Below are 16,112 nucleotides of genomic sequence, written 5' to 3' on the forward strand. Positions count from 1 at the left end.
CATTTTTTATTTAATATAGAATTTACCCAGCCCTTGAGCGCTGCTCAGGGAGGAGCCGGCGCCCTATCCTGGTCACAGCTGCTCTGTGTCCTCCTGCACTGGAAAGTTGGCTTCCCGAAGCCCCGCCCGGGGCGGCTGCACAGCTGACCCCGGGTCTTGCCCAGAGTCCCCCGAGGGTGCCCCACACTTCACCTGCCGTCTTGTACTCCAGGCTTGGTTGTAGCCCTCGGCTCCTAGATTATTTTTGTTGCTTCTGCAAACTGTTTTTGAATTAACTTTTAAAATTGTCAGCAGGGTGTGGTGGAAGTGCAGTGGGGCGGCCCTGTCGGGTCCTGGGGTTGGCGCCAACTCGGAGTCCGCTCGGTTCTGAGTCTTGTGGCGTGGTCCCTCCTCAGAACCAACAAGGCAACAGCGAAAATGTAGTAAAACTGAAGCAAAGATGAGGAGATAAAAGATGATTTCGCTTGCCGAGATACAGACACAGCCACAGCCACGGGCCGAGGCCGGCCACCCTCCCGGGCGGCTCCCCACGGGCTGGTGACCCGGGCGTCGGGGCTGCAGCGTCGCACAGTGGAAAAAGAGAAGGAAGCAGCTGCAGCCGCACTGCGAGTGTCACACGGATGGCACCGAGGAACAGTGGCGGGGGCCCAGGGCGTACCGCCACCAGGAGGGGCGCACATTGCACTTACCCGGAAGTCTAGAGGGGCTGGACGGAGGGCTACGGGTGTGGAGGTCAGGCAGGGGCCCCACGTGCGTCCGCGCGGCTGAGTGAGACCCCGACCTCCCCCCACACCCTGCACGTGTCAGCGAGGCGGCTGACCGTGCGCCCGGGCCTCCCGGCCAGGGACGGAAACCAGGAGCGGGTGGGGGCGCGCGCACGCACGCATACTCGCAGCAGGGACTGGCAGGGGCACTGTCTCGGGGCCTCCTGCGCGGCAGCCCGTGGCCGTGGAAGAGTCGCGGGGCCCAGCGCCCACAGGAGGAGGCGCAGCGGTGAGTCCAAGTTGCCGGGTGTGGCCCCTTGCGGTCCCTCCGCCGCTCTGCAGCTCCCGCCGTCACGGCAGGCCGGCTGCAGTTCTCCTGGGAGTGCCCTCATGCCCTGGTTTTCTGCACTGAGTTTCTGCCCCGTCGCCCTTGTCGCCTGCTGCGCTGTGCGTCACCTCGGCCACCCCCTCCCAGACCCGTGCGCTGGAAGCACGGCTTGGTCTCCCGCCGGAAGCATTCGGCGACCCGACCCGCCCGTCCGCTCTCCCGCTGTGACGTGTCCTGAAAGTGTGGCCTATTGCCCGGGGCCACGAATCTCGGTTTCTGCTTTTCTCCCTCTGTGGCCCCGAGCTCTGGGGCAGGGACTTCTCTTCCTGTGCCATGGACGCTTCAGGCTCTGGTCCTCCTCCCGAGCTCAGCCCCCAGCCTTGAGCAGGGACGGGGCACTGGGGACGCCCAGCACCCGCTCTCGGCCCCTGCCCTGCCGGGCTCCCTCGTGCCTGAGGGGCGGGTGTATTCCTGCTGTCCCGGTAGGCTCTGCCTCTTGCCTGACTCCCCAGGGTCTCACCGCCCCTCTCCAGGCCACTCGTGTGGCTGCTTTGCCACACATTTCTTGCTCTTTTTATGCTGCATTCTGAGTTATTTCTGCAGCGCTGTCTGAGCTGCTGTCTGACTTGCTCTCTACGACTTTTCATCTCCGCAGTTGTTTTCATGCCTAGAAGTTCTCTTCGGCTCTTCCAAACCTCCCTCTTCTCCTGGTTGGTGTGCTTTTCCTATTTCTAGTTCCATTTCCTCCGTTCTCTCTAAACATAGTTATTTTATATTCTGCATCTAATATTAAGATATCACCCTAAATAATAATGCCAAAGATGACACTGAATCTATTTGTTTGCTTTTCTTTTGAGACAGGGTCTCAGCATGTATTCCAAGCTGGCCTTGAACTCAAGGCAATCCTGCCTCAGCCATCCGAGTGCTGGGATTACAGGCATATGACACCAAACTTTGATTTTTTATTTTATTTTATTTTAGTTTTTGGTTCTAGGGATTGAAGCCAGGGCCAGGAGAGCTAGGCTTGCATTCTCCCTCTGAACATCACCCTTACCCTGGGAGTGCACATTTGCAGAAGGTGGGATCTCGGCGTCCACTCTGCCGCCTCCTGCTCCCTGCGGTTTGGTTCCAGGCCGAGTAACATGGGTCCTGGGCTCCTGCCCTGGGAGTCTCCTGTGGGCTCCCTCGAGGCTCGGCACACAGCTCCTGCCTCAGTGAAGCCCTGGCAACAGCGGAAGGACTGTCCCAGGCTCGGCGGGAGCCTGGTGTAGGAGGACGCAGTGCTGGCGGTGACTGCACTGGTGTGGAGCAGCCCTGGGGCAGCGTGGCCTCGGGGGTGAGGCCGGTCGGCCAGGGCGGTGGGGCTGGCTCAGTGCAGAGTCCCGTGCCTGTTTTGTTCCTCAGCTCAGCGCTCCATCAGCGTCTCCGTCGCCTGTGCATCCGGAGTGTGGGTGACTGGGCCACTGTGGCAGTGGCTTCGTCCAGGTGCCCTGTGTGCTGCCGAGGAGCCAGCACCCTGCACCATGCCCAATGCGCTGTGCCCGGCGGTGGGTAGAGCATCGTATCTCCAAGGCAGAAGTCACACAAAGGGAAGGTTGTTGAGGGGATGAAAATGAGCTGAAATACGAACACCCGAGGCAAGGCTTTTATTAGCGGCAGAGCTGCCGGGCTGTCTGGAACAATGGCGAGGGCAGCAGTGAGGGGCTGGCCAGGTGAGGTTTGCTATGGGCAGGGGGGCACAGTGGAGGGAGGTGTTTGGCTGCAGCCAGAGGCGAGGTTTAAAGCCACTGGCAGGTTTGAATTCCTTAGTGGGAAGGACTACAAGTCGGAGAGCTTTGTGGCGGGAAAGTTGGGTTATACTTTCCCCGAGTGACTTATTTTCTGCAGCGAGGAGCCGTTTAGGATGTGAGGCTGCCAGAGCCATTTTATCTAGCAGAGAACTCGCTCAGTTGTGAGCGTGGAGCATGGGGTGATGTCCCCCAGGGCTCCTCCTGCAGTTCTTCTAGATCCCACAAACCCAGTCCTGCAGCTTCTCCTCCACCAGGTCTGAGCCTGGGCCCCTGGGACCTCTTCCTCCATCCCCAGGCTCCAGAACCTCCCCAGCTCAGCCTCCTTTGTGCTGCCTTTGCCATGCTGCTCACTGGCCTCACCTGCACCCCTGATCCTGGCAGTGGCGGGGCGGTGTGACCCGCCCTGGGCCCCCACCCATGGCTCAGCAGGTGATGTCACCTTCCCACCCTCCACAGACCCAGCGCCTGTGTCCCGCCAGCACCGCGCTGAGTCCTGGGCCAGCATGGTGGCCACATCCCCTCGGGGCTCCTCTCTGAGGGGCAAACCCCAGCATGGCTGCACTGCTGTCCTGGGTGCAGGGGAGGCTCTGAGACCTTTCCAGGCCAGGAGGGCTCATCCCCAAGTCCCTCCAGAACATGGAAGGGGCCTGGCAGGGCCGGGTGTGCAGCTCAGGGTGATGTAGGCCCTGGTCTCGCTGTGCTAGGGCCTTCCAAAAACTTACACTGCAGTCAGATCAACGGGGCAGGTTTGTCCAGCGATGGCTTTGCAGCTATCTTTATTCCCTCATGTGTGATGGCCAGAAATCTGAAAAGAGAGGGTGCCGGGCGGGGCCTGCTGCTCCTCGTCCCCGGTGTCTGTGACCAAGGGACGGCAGCTTGTGGGGCAAGTGGCAGGCAGTGTGGTAACCGCGCAGCAGGGGTCTGTCCTGGCTGGTGGCTGGTCACTGTCCATCCTTCCTATGAGGGAACAGGGAGTGACAGGATAATGGCACAAGAGCCTTTGGAAGAAGAGAATCAGGAAGGAAATGGGGTCACTAATCGCTTGTCGTTTCTGTTTTGCTTCACTTTGTTTTGCAGTGCTGGGGGTCAGACCCGGGCCTGCTGTGCACTAGGCAGGCGCCCTGCCACTGAGCCCCGCCCAGCTCCATTGGGTTTATTTAGGGTTAGGGTCAGTTTCTGCTTCCAAATTTTATGGAAGAAAAAAACTAGAAGAATCTAATAACTTTGTCATAATTTTTATTCTGTGCCTTGTGATTATATTGTATTTTTAGGAATGGGCCAATTTTCTTTTTTCAGTTAAAAAATACTCTGGCAGGGCCAGGGATGTAGCTCAGTGGTTCTGCCGCCTGCCTCACAAGCACAAGGACCCAAGTTCAATCACCGGTACCAAAAAAAAGAAAAAAAATACTCTGTCCATGACCGCTCACACCTGTAATGCTGCCATCCTGGGAGGCTGAGGCAGGAGGATTGCAAATTTGACTGGCCAGCTTAGTGACTTGCCTCAATAAAACAGCTAGAGATGCAGCTCAGTGTGAAGGCCATAAGTTCAGTCCTCAATGCTGAACAGCAGCAACAGTGACTAGAAGACCAGCTCCAGGGTATGAAAAGCCATACACAGACTGGACTGCTTTGCTTCTCAGCAATGGGAGAACTGACTGTTAAAGATGTGTTTGAAGCAAAAGGGTTTTGGAAGCTAAAAACATCTGAAGTCCTTCATGTGTCAGCAGGAAAGAGTGTTGGGCTGGGTTGCTGCCTTCGGAGAAGGTACCAGACCTCAGCCTGGCTGTTGCTGGGACGCCCTGAGCTGCCTGGCCATGGGGCCACCAATAGCAGGCAGCACACCGCCATCTCAGGGCTCGGGTTGGAAGAGGGGGTGTGGGTGATCGCATCGGGATTCTGTTACGATGATCACGTTAAAATGGTAATATTCTGGATGTAGTGGGTTGAATAAAATGTGTTATTAAATGATTTCTGCCTGTTTCCTTTTGGGGGTGCTGGGAGTGAAACTGTCGCTAAGTGGGTCTCTGCCTCAGAGCGGCAGATCCAGTCTCTTCTACCCTTGAGGGACCCCAGAAAGTTAAAGCCGCAGCATGGCTTGTGTCTCCCCTGCCCGGGCTGGCCGAGAGTGTGTCACTTCCCTGTGGCTATGGAGATGCCAGGTCTGGGTTCTCGCGCCCCGCTGAGGTTCCCACGCCTGTGGATGGGCTCATGTGGTGAACACCTTGGCCGGGTGGGCAGGCACCACTTCTGCGTTTTCGTGTTGTCACTGATAAATGCTTTTGTGATGTCCCTTGCACAGTGTGGAGATGGGTTTCATAGGCTGCCTCCACCTAGTTTCAGCATGATGTGTGTGTCCATCTGCAAACACCTGAGCATGTCTCCCCCGGGCATGGCTACACTGCTGGCTTCAGCTATTCGGAGAAGGCTGTGGGTGGTGGCAGCCAGGGCAGCTCCTCCTCCTGCCTGGTAAGGGTTGTGGGCTGTGATGCCGGAAACTTGTGTCTGAAACCAGACCTGGTGCTGCGATCCGGGGCCAGCCAGGGCTGGGGATGTGCAGGGCACCCCACCATGCAGCAGCCCCTCCCCAGTGCCTGCATGGCTCTGGGGCCATCAGCGCTGTGGTCTGTGGTGCTGCTGGTGTTGTACCCTGGGATGTCACGCAGGAGGCGGTGCCTGGCTCTGCCAGTTGTCTCTGTCCTGGCTGACCACAGGGCAGACCCAGTGCCCCAGCCTCTCCCAGGTCCCCTGGGCCACTATGCTATGCCAGCTCCTGGTGCCCAGATCAGACCAAATGCCAGGCCACTGTGGGCTCTGCAGAGCTGCCCTGGCCCAACACCACCTGTGCTCCCAGAGCCAACTTCCTCGCCCTTTATTTGTGAACTCCCTGCCTCACAGAGATGTAAGGGACAGGCTTTGGACACTGCAGGTTGTGGCCCTGAGGGCTGCTGCCTCTGTCCCTTCCTGGTGGGATGCCAGCTCTGGCCAGGGGTGCTCTCTGCTCTGAGGAAACCGAGACCTGTGCCCAGAGGACACTTGTGGGCTGACAGCCTTGGAGAGGCCAGGGCCGGTAAGGGCAGAGCCAGTGAGGCCAGGGCCGTGGGCTCCTGGGACAGGGGCGAGAGTCTGGCTGGGAGGTGCAGGAGGCGAGGCTGTCTCCGGCCCATCCTGTGCCCCCCATGGTGGCTCCCAGTGGCAGGGGCTGGCACCATAAATAAGCTGGTTTTGCTAAGTTTGCTGTTTGCTAAGTGGCTCTGGTGACCACCAGGGCTCGCCGCTGGCTGGAGGCGATGCCTGAGCTGCCTCTGGGCCACATGGCCTCTTGCTCCGGGCTGTTTGCCTGCTCGGTGAGCCATGGCTTCCCTGACCCGAGGGACCCTGTGGCTCCCTGTGCTGCCTGGCCGGATGCTTCCTGCCCCTCACGGCGAGCCTGGTGTGGGACAGCTGGCTGGCGGTGGTCTGCACTGCACGGGAGACAGAGTCTCAGTTTGTCCTGTGTGAGGGGAGGGGCCGCTGCACCCAGTGCACAGCTCGGTCCTTCCGGAGTGGCGTGTTTCCCGGTCTCTGCCGCCGGCTCCCTCCGGCCCTCCTTGTTCAGTGAGCAAACTCTGCTCCTGTCCTGAAAGCTACCCCACATCCCCATCCCCAGAGTCTGAAGCGGCGCTGTCCCGGCGCCATGGCCTCAGTGCCTGCAGCTGTGAGGGGTTGTGCCTGACTCCGCCCGGCCACGTGGCCCAGGTCTTCACCATTTTCCCTGCTGGGGGGCGAGGTGCCAGGTGCGAGCCTGGGCCTTGGGCGGTTGGGAACCAGCCGCACGGGGTTCTGGGATAGCTGGGCCAATGCCGTTGGCTGTGCATCGCTGTCAGAGCCCAGCTGCCAGTTTCCACAGTGCAGATTTTACTGTGGTCACGGGGAGCGGCACAGTCAGGAGGCATGGAGGGACTCGCACACACGCAGGGACAGACATGTGGACACACCGACACGCACGTGTCAGTCTGCATACCCACACCCAGATCCCCGTGGTGCTATGATTTCGACTTCTCTGCACATGGGGTTCGTTAAGAAAGTTGGGGAAGTTTTGACATTTCTATGCCTCCAGTTTACCGTCTTGGCATTTCTGCTGGTAGCAGGTTGTCAGGCGTGTCCTCTACTACAGTGACGTGAACCTACTAGCGCTTTCAGTGATAACGAGCAGCCCCCTGCGGCGCGCGTGGTGTGCGTTCGCGGCCGCTGCTCCCCTCCACCGTTGGGGTGCTGCCGTGCCCGTGTCTGAGTAACCCATGCTCCAGGCGTGTGGGAGACAGGATACCCGTCACACTTAGGATGTTGGCGGCTCCCTGGCTGAGCTTCGCTTTGCAGTGCTGGGGACGGAAGCAGGCCTCGTGTGGACGCGGGAGGCTCCGCCACTGAGCTGCAGCCCTGGCCCTAACCTCCCTTATTATTTCAAACACTTTTGTCTGTAGGTTCTTTCAGGTTATTTACTCTTCTAACTCTGGGGGCTCTGAGTGTGCGCCCGTGCCGTCTGTGCGTTATGCACTGTTCCTGCTTAGTCCTGGGGGCTACCCCTTTTCTCACCTTCGTGTGCTGGCTGGTGTCCCCAGAGCTCGGGGCTGTCAGGGTCCTGGCTGCAGGGAGCTTTCCCGAGTGGCTGCTGAGCGTGACATTTGTCTGAGGAGTCAGTCTGGGTGTCCCAGAGGCTGTTCCGTGGGGGCTCTGCCCAGCTCGGCGCTGTTGGTGGAAGCTTAGGAGGGGCCGAGGGAGGAGTCAGGCGAGGGCGCCCTCCCAGGGCACTGTGTGCTTTTGCGTCCTGGCCGCAGCGGACAGCCTCACTCCACTGTGAGGTGCTGCTGGTATCAGCGGCCCAGGGCCCCTTTAACACCCCTCTGCTCCATCTTTACAGAAATCGCTCTGAACGCGGGTGGCTTCCTTGTCTCGAAGTGGGAGTTTACCTCCTGCTCAGGTTCCCAGTACTTTGGGGTTTTCTTTCTTCTGTAGTATATTTTCATCTGTGATTTCCCCAGGAATCTCTCCTTTTTCTCACTTTCAAGTTTTTACCAGAAAGTGGTGACAATGCCCGCTTCGCCCTTGTCGCGGGGCGACCTTCTGCGCCCTGACAGGGCCCGTGTCTTCTCTGCTGTGATCTCTCCTGATGAAACACTCTTGGTTTTTGTTTTGTTTTGTTTTGTTTTGTTTTTTTGAGGCAGGGTCTCTCCCTTTGTATTTCAGGCTGGCCCTGAACTCACTATGTATCCTAGGCTGGCCTCGAACTCAGTGATCCTCCTGCCTCAGCCTCTAAGTGCTGGGATTACAAGCGTGCGCCACCACACCCGATTTAAAACACTGTTGGTTTTATTGATCCTTTCTAAGAACCAGCTTTGGGGCTTTTTCTATGTTTTGTATTTCATTAATTTCTGCTTTTTTTTTTTTTTGGTTCTGGGATTGAACGGGACCTTGTACTTTCTTTTTTTTTGTACCGGGGATTGAACTCTGGACCTTGTGCTTGCAAGGCAGGCGCCAGAACCACTGAGCTAAATCCCCAGCTAATTTCTGCTTTTAACATTCTTTTCTCCTTTCATGTTAAATTTATTTTTGGCTTTCCTTTGTTTTCTGAGCGGATCTCATCCCGTACCCCATCCCGTACCCCAGGCTATGCTCCAGCTCATGGCAGCCCTTCTGTCTCAGCCTCCCAAGTGCTGGGATTACAGACATGTGTCCTTATGCCTGGTGCTTTCCTAACTTTTTGAGATATATTTTATCATCTGTTTTAGCCTTTTAAAAATCTCTAATGCACTCTGAGTCATTCCCTTTAAGAGTGGATTTAGGCCTAGGGATTTAGCTCAGTGGTTCCGCTGCCTACCTCGAAAGCTCAAGGTCCCGAGTTCAATCCCCGGTACAAAAAAAAAAAAAGATTTGGCTGAAGCTGTAAGTTGTGATAGGAAATATTTTTGTTACTGTTCAATTCATATATTAGATTTTGACTTAATTTTTGATGGCTGGATTTTGCAAGCACCTTTTTGTTCTTTTTGGCTATGTGATTGGTCTGGAGACCCCCCCCACCCAGTCTCTGTGAGAAATCTCTCCCTTGAGATTTCCCGGTGGCAGATGCAGGCAGCGCCGGTCTCCCATCCCCTGTGGAGCAGCAGGCTCTGCAGATCTGTGCCCTTTCCGTGTTCTGCACTGGCCGAGTGGGAGCTGCTGGTTGCAGGGTTCCAGGCTGGTGGCCACGGCCTTTCTGCCCTGTCAGGACGGCATCCTGGCCCCTGCAGGGCCCCATCAGTTTCCTGCCTGGGGAGGGAGGCAGTCAGCCTGTTTGCTCCGTCTACTTTTATGATCCAGATTTGGAGCCCTTTGCTTCAGAGGACACCAGGAGGATGGGGAGACACAGGCGGGGGACACAGAGCTCCCGGCAGAGGGTCGGAGTGCACAGCCTCCTGCACACCTGTGCTGCCGGCCACCAACGCTGCCGATGCCCTGGGCCTGTGGGGCTGCGGGACGGTGAGGTGCTGGGCGAGGATGGCCAGCTGCCTGGTGTCCCCTTGGCCGGCACCGTGGGAAGCTGCACCACTGGACCCTGAGAGGCTCAGGCTGCACCCCCCACAGTCGCCATCTTCCCGTGGGGCCCCGAGGGTCTCTGCCCACAGCGGCCTCGGCCTTAGCACAGGCTTGGAGTCAAGGAGGGCATGGAGAGAAGGAGGCTCGGAGGGGACCCACCGGTGACACGCAGCCTTGCTGAGGACACTGGGAGAGAGGATGCAGGCAGGGAAGGGCCTGGCACGGCACTCATAGCCTTTGCTCACTGATTCGGGTTTGCATTGGGGTTAACGTGGGGCAGCTCACTGCTGCCTCCTGGCCTAGATGCACTTCCAGAGAGAGCTTGCATGGAGCGCCGAGCATTGAGCATCCAGACCAGGAGGAAAGGGGCAGAGGCTTCTGCTTCTCCCGGCCCTGGTCCCGGTGGCTCCCAGGTTGGTGTGGCTCTCAGGGGACCCCAGCAGGCACAGCACAGGAGCTGGCCTTGGGCAGTGACAGCTGACTGCACAGTGCACAGTGCCCACTTCCCCTCCTGCCTGCCTTCAGGAAGCCACGTGTGAGGTCACCAGGCTGCAGGGTGCTTGGTGCTGTGTGCAGAGCCAGGGCCAGCGCTGGAGTTGGTGGAGAGGGATGCAGAGAGCAGGAACCTCCGAGAAGGTGCCCTGGACTGTGGTCAGCATCAAGGCCGTAGGAGAGGGGCACAGGGGCAGGACACGGGTTTAACAGCGCAGGGCACAGCCTGTCCTCAGCAGCAGGCTAGCAACCACACAGTTTCCCTGAAATGTGGCCATGGCCCTAGATGCAAGCAGCCTGGGACTCACCCCACAGAGCCAGGCCAGGAGCCTGGAAGGAACCAAGCTGCTGCCAGCAGAGCCCCATTGTGTCCCACTGAGGGTCTGCCGCCAACCCAGTGTCCACCCCCAGGGCCACAGGGTCCGGCAGTGACCAAAGGTGACTTCCATACAGACAGATCAGAGGAGGAGGACAGACCGTGGTTGGAGAAGACCTGGGGGAACCCATGTCTATCCACATGAAGGAATTAGCAGACAACCCAGTGTTGGTAGTGCTGTCATCTGAGCACTAGGGAGGCTGAGACAGGAGGATCTCTGAATTTGAGGCCAGCCAAGGCTACATAGTGAATTCAAGGCCAACCTGGACTACGTAGCAAGACCCTGTCTCAAAAAAATATTAGCAGACAAGAACGTTCAGTGGGTCATCTATGTATGCTCCTGTGTTCAATAGCAGAGAAAATGTGAACAAAATGAAGAGAAATAGTAGATACAGAAAAAGACCCAAATAAATCTAGAGATAGGAAATACACTGGCTGGGGCTGACAGGCAGACCTTGAAGGAGAAAATGAGTGTGTTAGTCAGCTCTTCCGCACTGTGACAAATACTCTGAAGACAGCAGCTGAGAGGAGAGATTTGCTTTGGTTCACAGTTTCGAGGCCTCAGTCCGTGGTTAACAGGCTGAGGTGGCATCACAGCGGGCAGCTGTGCGAAGCAGGGACAGAGAGCCCAAGAGGAAGGGCAGGACAAAACAGCCCTCAGGTTGTGCCCTGTGGCCCACTTGGCCAGGCCCATTCCTGCCCCATCTCTTCCCAAGGATGCCATGAGGTTAGGGTTCCACCCCTGGGTCAGCAGCATGATGAGGCCAGAGCCCTGGTGCCCCAGCCGTCTCCCAGGGCCCATCTGCCGGGCCTTGCACCTGGCCTTTGGGACATTTTAGGTGTAAACCACACCACACTGAAATGACACGCAGAGCACAAAGCCTGAGGAAACGCAGGGCCTCTGGACCACCCCTGCCGGCTGCTGCCTGGGGCCGGAGCAGGCACCTGGGAGGGAGGCGGGAAACGCAGTGCCTGACATTTTTCCAGATGTGATGAAAGCTCATCTCCTCAAAGCTCAGCAAACCCCAACCGAAGAAGCATGAAGAGAAGCACCCGGTGCCCATCGCAGGAGCAGCCAGAGGCAGAAGCCTGTTACGCAAGGAGGAGCAAAGGTGAAAGGAAAACTGGCCACGAGGGCAGCTCCAAGTCCCCAGGACACGTCAGACACCTGTTTGCAAAGAGAACTCCGCCTCCCTCGTACCAAGCACGCTCTGGAGACCGGCTGTGGGCTGCAGCAGGAGCAGAGGCCAGGAGGCTCATAGGGGAGCCGGGGCCGCCTGCTCAGCGCTGTCGCCGAGGATCACGCAGGCGGGCGGGCGGGGGCGCCCTGGACTTGGTTTCTCCCGGCTGTCCAGGTGCGGGCTGCGGGGGCTGCTGGCCAGGGCCCTGCCTGAGCTCGTCCTCATGTGGCAGAGGGGGACGCAGCTGTCTATGTCTCTTCTCTGCCACCCCAAAGCCCCCACCTGCACGCAGTGTCACCGGGGTCAGGATCTCTAAACATGGATGCGGGAGGGCAAGCATTCAGTGCAGTTATTTGGCCTTAAAAGTGTGGGAAATTGTGACGTGCATGTGCCACGGCACAGAGGAGGGCTGAGGAAGAGGCTCTGCGGGAGACGCCAGGCGGAGGAAGGCCTCGCGGGGTCCTCGGGTGGCCGAGGCAGGGAGCGGGGCTCTGCGCCGTGCACGCCTCTGGAGGGTGCTGGTGACCCCGCCGTGCTCTAGCGTGGTTACGTGGTGAGTTTTACATGTGTTCTCTGCAGTTTAAAACCCACAGTCACAGGGCTCTGCTTTGTGCATCCTGGACCAACTCGTGGCGTCGTGGACAGGGAGGAAGCAGCGGGGTCTGCGCCGTGGGATGGGTGGGGTGTGGGTGCAGCAGGAGCCCTGGGAGCTGAGGGCCGGAGGCCTCGGCTCGGGAGTGACCTCAGCGTCTCGGCCCCTGTCGTGGCCGCCTTGTCCAGTGTGGACGTAAAGGTCCTGGAAAGGTCTGAGTGGGCTGTGAATCTGGTGTTCGCTCGTTCGAGGCTCTTGTGTCCCTGGGGAGAAGGTGGGGGTGTGACTCAGTTTCCCTGGCATTCGGCCTTCTTGATGTTCAGGGTCCCGCTCCCAGCTGGCTCCGCGAGCATCTCTTTGTCCTGCAACGCAGCTCACATTTGTGTCTCTCCTTCCAGGCCCTTCCCGTCGGACACCTCTGAGGGCAGCCCGAGCCCGCCCTGCTGGTCCGGTGTCTTGGTGAGTGGGGGCCGCGCATCTCTCGGTGTGTGTCTGGGTGTCCTGGTGCAGACCGAGTGTGGGTGGCCCTGGAAGTCTCTGTCTCCTGCACAGATCCCAGAAGCACGGGCGGTTCCGGCCCTGGACGGGGCCTGGGTCGTGCAGGCTCCAGGACAGAGCCTGCCCACTGAAGGACCGCCGGCCGCGGCATCCCTCTGCTCGGGTGCAGGCTGGAGCCACGGGGTCAGACCCAGGCCTGGAGCCCTCTGCCTTTTCTCTGACCTGGGAGCCCCTGCCCGGCCGCCTGGAGGCTCAGCCCGGGTCCCTAACCTTGTGGGCCTGCTGGTGACCAGGGAATGCTGGGACCATGGCTGAAGCACACAGATGTGGCCAGAGGTGGCGCAGCCCCTGTCTCTCGCTTGTCTGGTTTGCAGTTGTGGCTGCCGTTCGTCACCATCGCATAACTATGGCCCAAGCATGAGACCCCGCCTTTGTTTCCAAACCGAAGGACTTCGTTGAGTGTCACTTTGCAGTCATTCTATTATGGCTGCTTGATCGTGGCTGCCTGGCGCTCGGGGCAGCTAGCTCACCCCAGCATCAGTCAGCACCCGCCTGCTGCTCTCTCTCGTCTTTGATAAATTTGCTGTGGTTTTCAGTTGCTTAAGCCGCTGCTACTCTGTTGCAAGTGGAACACTGTTCTCTGTTCTCGCTAGGGGGCCAGTGCTGAGGTTCAGGAGCTCAACTTTCCTGGGCCCTGCACCTGCTAATGTGCTGCCACGGAGCTGCACCCCCAACCCAACTCAGCACTTTCTAAAATTTTATTTTATTTTATTTGGTTTTTGAGATAGAGTCTCTCTCTCTCTCTGTAGCCCAGGCTGGCCTCGAACTTGGGGTGATCCTCCTGCTTCAGCCTCCCAAGTGCTGGGATCACAGGCATGCGGCACCACACCTGGCAGCACCTTTGAGAGGCAGGAAAGAGCCAACCGTGGTGGCACACATGTACATATAACCCCAGCACTGGGAAGGCTGAGGCAGGAGGATTGCCATAAATTCAAGACCAGCCTGAATTATATAGCGAAACCCTGACTCAAAGAGCGAAAAACAAACGAGGCAGGGAAGGCCAGGCAGATCCGGAGAGTCAGCCCATGCCACAGCCCACGCGGCTGGCTGCCCCCGCTCCTGTTCTTCATGGGAGCATCTTTGCTTCTGGCTCGAGCCTGTGCCTCCAGGCTGCCAGGGCTGAAGCACTGGGAGGGGAGTGGGCCTCAGGCCTAGGGAGGCCCAGCCCGGGTCTCCGAGCTTACCCTGGGCAGAGGCAGTGGCTCTCTGCGAGCTCTGGAGGGCGTGACCGGGGCACTGGGGCGCCGGAACCCTGGGCAGTAGACTCTGGGCTTCACCGGGCTCCCAAGTGTCCCCTTGGCTGTCCCTGGGACATGCTGGGGGTGGTCACCTGCTGCGTGGCCCCACTGAGGGGCGGTGGGCCCAGGCCTCCCTGCACTGTGGTGTGGCTCCACTCTGCTCGCTCTGGGTTCTTCCGGGAGACTCAGGGCCCCCAGCACAGACTCTGGCTTGCGGCACCCGAGCTGTGCCCTGCAGTGTGTCCAGGTCAGCCTGGCCCCCAGCCTGTGCCGCTGTCCCTTGGGAGCTGGTGGCCGGACTTCTCGTCACCTGTGGGTACCTGCATTTTGGAAAGGCAGACGTCCGACTGTGGAGACCCGTGGGCATGGAAGGTCGCACGCAGCGTAACGTGCAAGCCATCAGTTTTTTCTTCATATTTAAACTTTACTTATACGGGTAACATACGATTGTAAAATCGAACACAGAGCCACATAATTAAAAGAGCATTGTTTATTGGATGCAGAGCCCTAAAGATGGCTGCGCTGACCCTCAGAGCAGTGAAGACGAGGGAGCATGGTCGGGTGTGCGCAGGTGTGTGCAGGTGTGCAAAGCTCGCGAGAGTGTGTCTGTCCTTCGGTCACCTGTGCAGCTCGATCTTAAGGTGCCCTGCTGCTTTCTGGCACACACAGACCTCACCCGAAAGCACCGTCCTTGTATACATGTGCTGAAGTGAGTGTGTGTGTGCCCTTGCACATGTCTGTGCACATACGTGGCTGTGCCTGTGTGATGATTTTGGTGTGGTTCATCAGCACCAAAGCGGACTCTGAGATGGCACACACGGGCTCCGTCCCATCTCGGGGTGGCCAGGCCAGAGGCTGCCGTCCAGGTGACGAAGCAGACACAGGCCTCACTGCACGCTGGCCGCTGCCTACCTCGGTGGAAGGTGGACTTTGCCTCTCGTGTCGTGTGGCGCCAACTCTCCACTCTGTCCTCTGGCCAGTGCTGTTTGCAGGTTCCTGAAATGACCAGGAGTGTCCAGGTGGACAGTGGCTGGGCCAGGGACTCCTGCCCAGGAGCGTCTGCTCTGAGCACACTCAGTGCTCAGACACAGCGACAGGGCTGTGTGCGCGCATACTGTGGTGCGTCTCCCCACCTGGGTGACTGTCATTCAGCAAAGCCGCTGCCCCGCCCCCCACAGCCCAGGCTGCAGGGTCAGGTGGGCAGTGGTTTCTGTGCAGCTGTGCGCGGCTACGCAGCTGCTGTGTGTACCGTGTCCGCTGCAGTCCCCTGCACTGCCCAGTCCCTTGCTGAATATAGCCGGGAGGTGCTGGCCACTCCCGGGCTCTGGCTCTGGGCCCCACAGTGCCCAGCCACACTGGTCTGCTCTGTGTCCGGAGGCTTCCGGTGCAGCGTCACATTCGTCCTCAGCCCCAGCCCTCGCATTTTCTCTCGGCCACTCGCTGGGAGCTGGAGTCGGGAGGGAGCCCCTGCAAACTTGGAGTGTGGTGCCCAGGGCCGTGGGGGCGCCCAGCCCAGCTGCAGGCCCAGGGCCTGGCCCTGAGGCAGAGCCACACACGTGTGGCCACCTCTGTCCTCGCTGTCCCCGTGCTCTGTCCTGCTCTGCAGAGTGGAACGGGCTCCTCCCAGCGCTAGCTGGCTCTCGCTGTCCCTGATACCTGGTCTCAAGGACGTCCAGGTTTTCTCTGCAGACAGCGTCCGTCTGCCGAGGTGACACTCGCCCCTCTGTAGGAGGCGGGCGCCCGCGTTGCCCTCGCTGGCCCTGAGCTCCCTCCCGAGTGGCTGGGGCGACAGGCGCCTGCAGTGACAGAGCACAGTGGCGGCGGTGACCCTCGGGATGGCACCTCGCAGCCACGGGCCTTGAACTTTGTCGCCTGCTTTCCCCGCGTCTGCGCAAACAAGCGAGCCGTTTCTCTCCTTCCTTTTCTTATTTTTAGTGGTCTGGTTAGTTTCTTTTTTTTTTAAATAACAGTTTACTTTTTTTGTTGCTTTTAAGAGTGGGAGCGAATCGAATCTGGTGTGAAAGGATCGAGGGGATGATACTGTCCACGTATTTTACCCACGTAATAGGATGAGGGTGTGGATCTGCCAGTTTGCAGATGAGATGTGGAGTATGATCCGGAGAAGAACTTGTGACCTTGCTCTGTCACGCTTGTCCGGCAGCCTCCTGAGCCCTGCCCTGAGCTGGACTAGAAAACCCAGACGAGAAGGAATCGGTTCATAAAGGGAGCATGAGGAAGTTCCGGACAGTGCCTTGAGGGGCCCCGTAAACCATGGCTCTGCTGTCGTGGCTGTAAAATGAGTTT

The 16,112-nt window shown here is 58.8% G+C and overlaps 1 protein-coding gene and 1 long non-coding RNA gene across 7 annotated transcripts in view; one reads left to right on the plus strand and one right to left on the minus strand.

Moving 5' to 3' along the window:
• Positions 1-16,112, plus strand: part of Agpat3 (1-acylglycerol-3-phosphate O-acyltransferase 3) — a 67,586-nt gene that overhangs the window by 14,110 nt on the left and 37,364 nt on the right. For 4 of the 6 annotated variants that reach the window (XM_087208077.1, XM_004842496.4, XM_013071372.3 and 1 more), the window contains exon 2: positions 12,411-12,471. The exons of 1 other annotated variant lie outside the window; for it this stretch is intronic. The gene's annotated coding sequence lies outside the window, so the exon portion shown is untranslated. Of the gene's footprint in view, positions 1-11,486; positions 11,595-12,410; positions 12,472-16,112 lie in introns of those variants that run through there. One more of the 6 variants, XM_087208070.1, reaches the window with a different exon arrangement.
• On the minus strand, positions 1,894-7,737 carry LOC147830304 (uncharacterized). The gene is made up of 3 exons (XR_015450133.1): positions 7,395-7,737; positions 3,545-3,779; positions 1,894-2,649 (listed from the first exon to the last, which is right to left on the minus strand). It is a non-coding gene; the product is annotated as an uncharacterized LOC147830304 (long non-coding RNA).

Source organism: Heterocephalus glaber, unplaced genomic scaffold, assembly GCF_053883595.1.
Source record: "Heterocephalus glaber isolate CG9 unplaced genomic scaffold, H.glaber_assembly_v1.0 deba00000122, whole genome shotgun sequence".
Taxonomy (NCBI): domain Eukaryota; kingdom Metazoa; phylum Chordata; class Mammalia; order Rodentia; family Bathyergidae; genus Heterocephalus; species Heterocephalus glaber.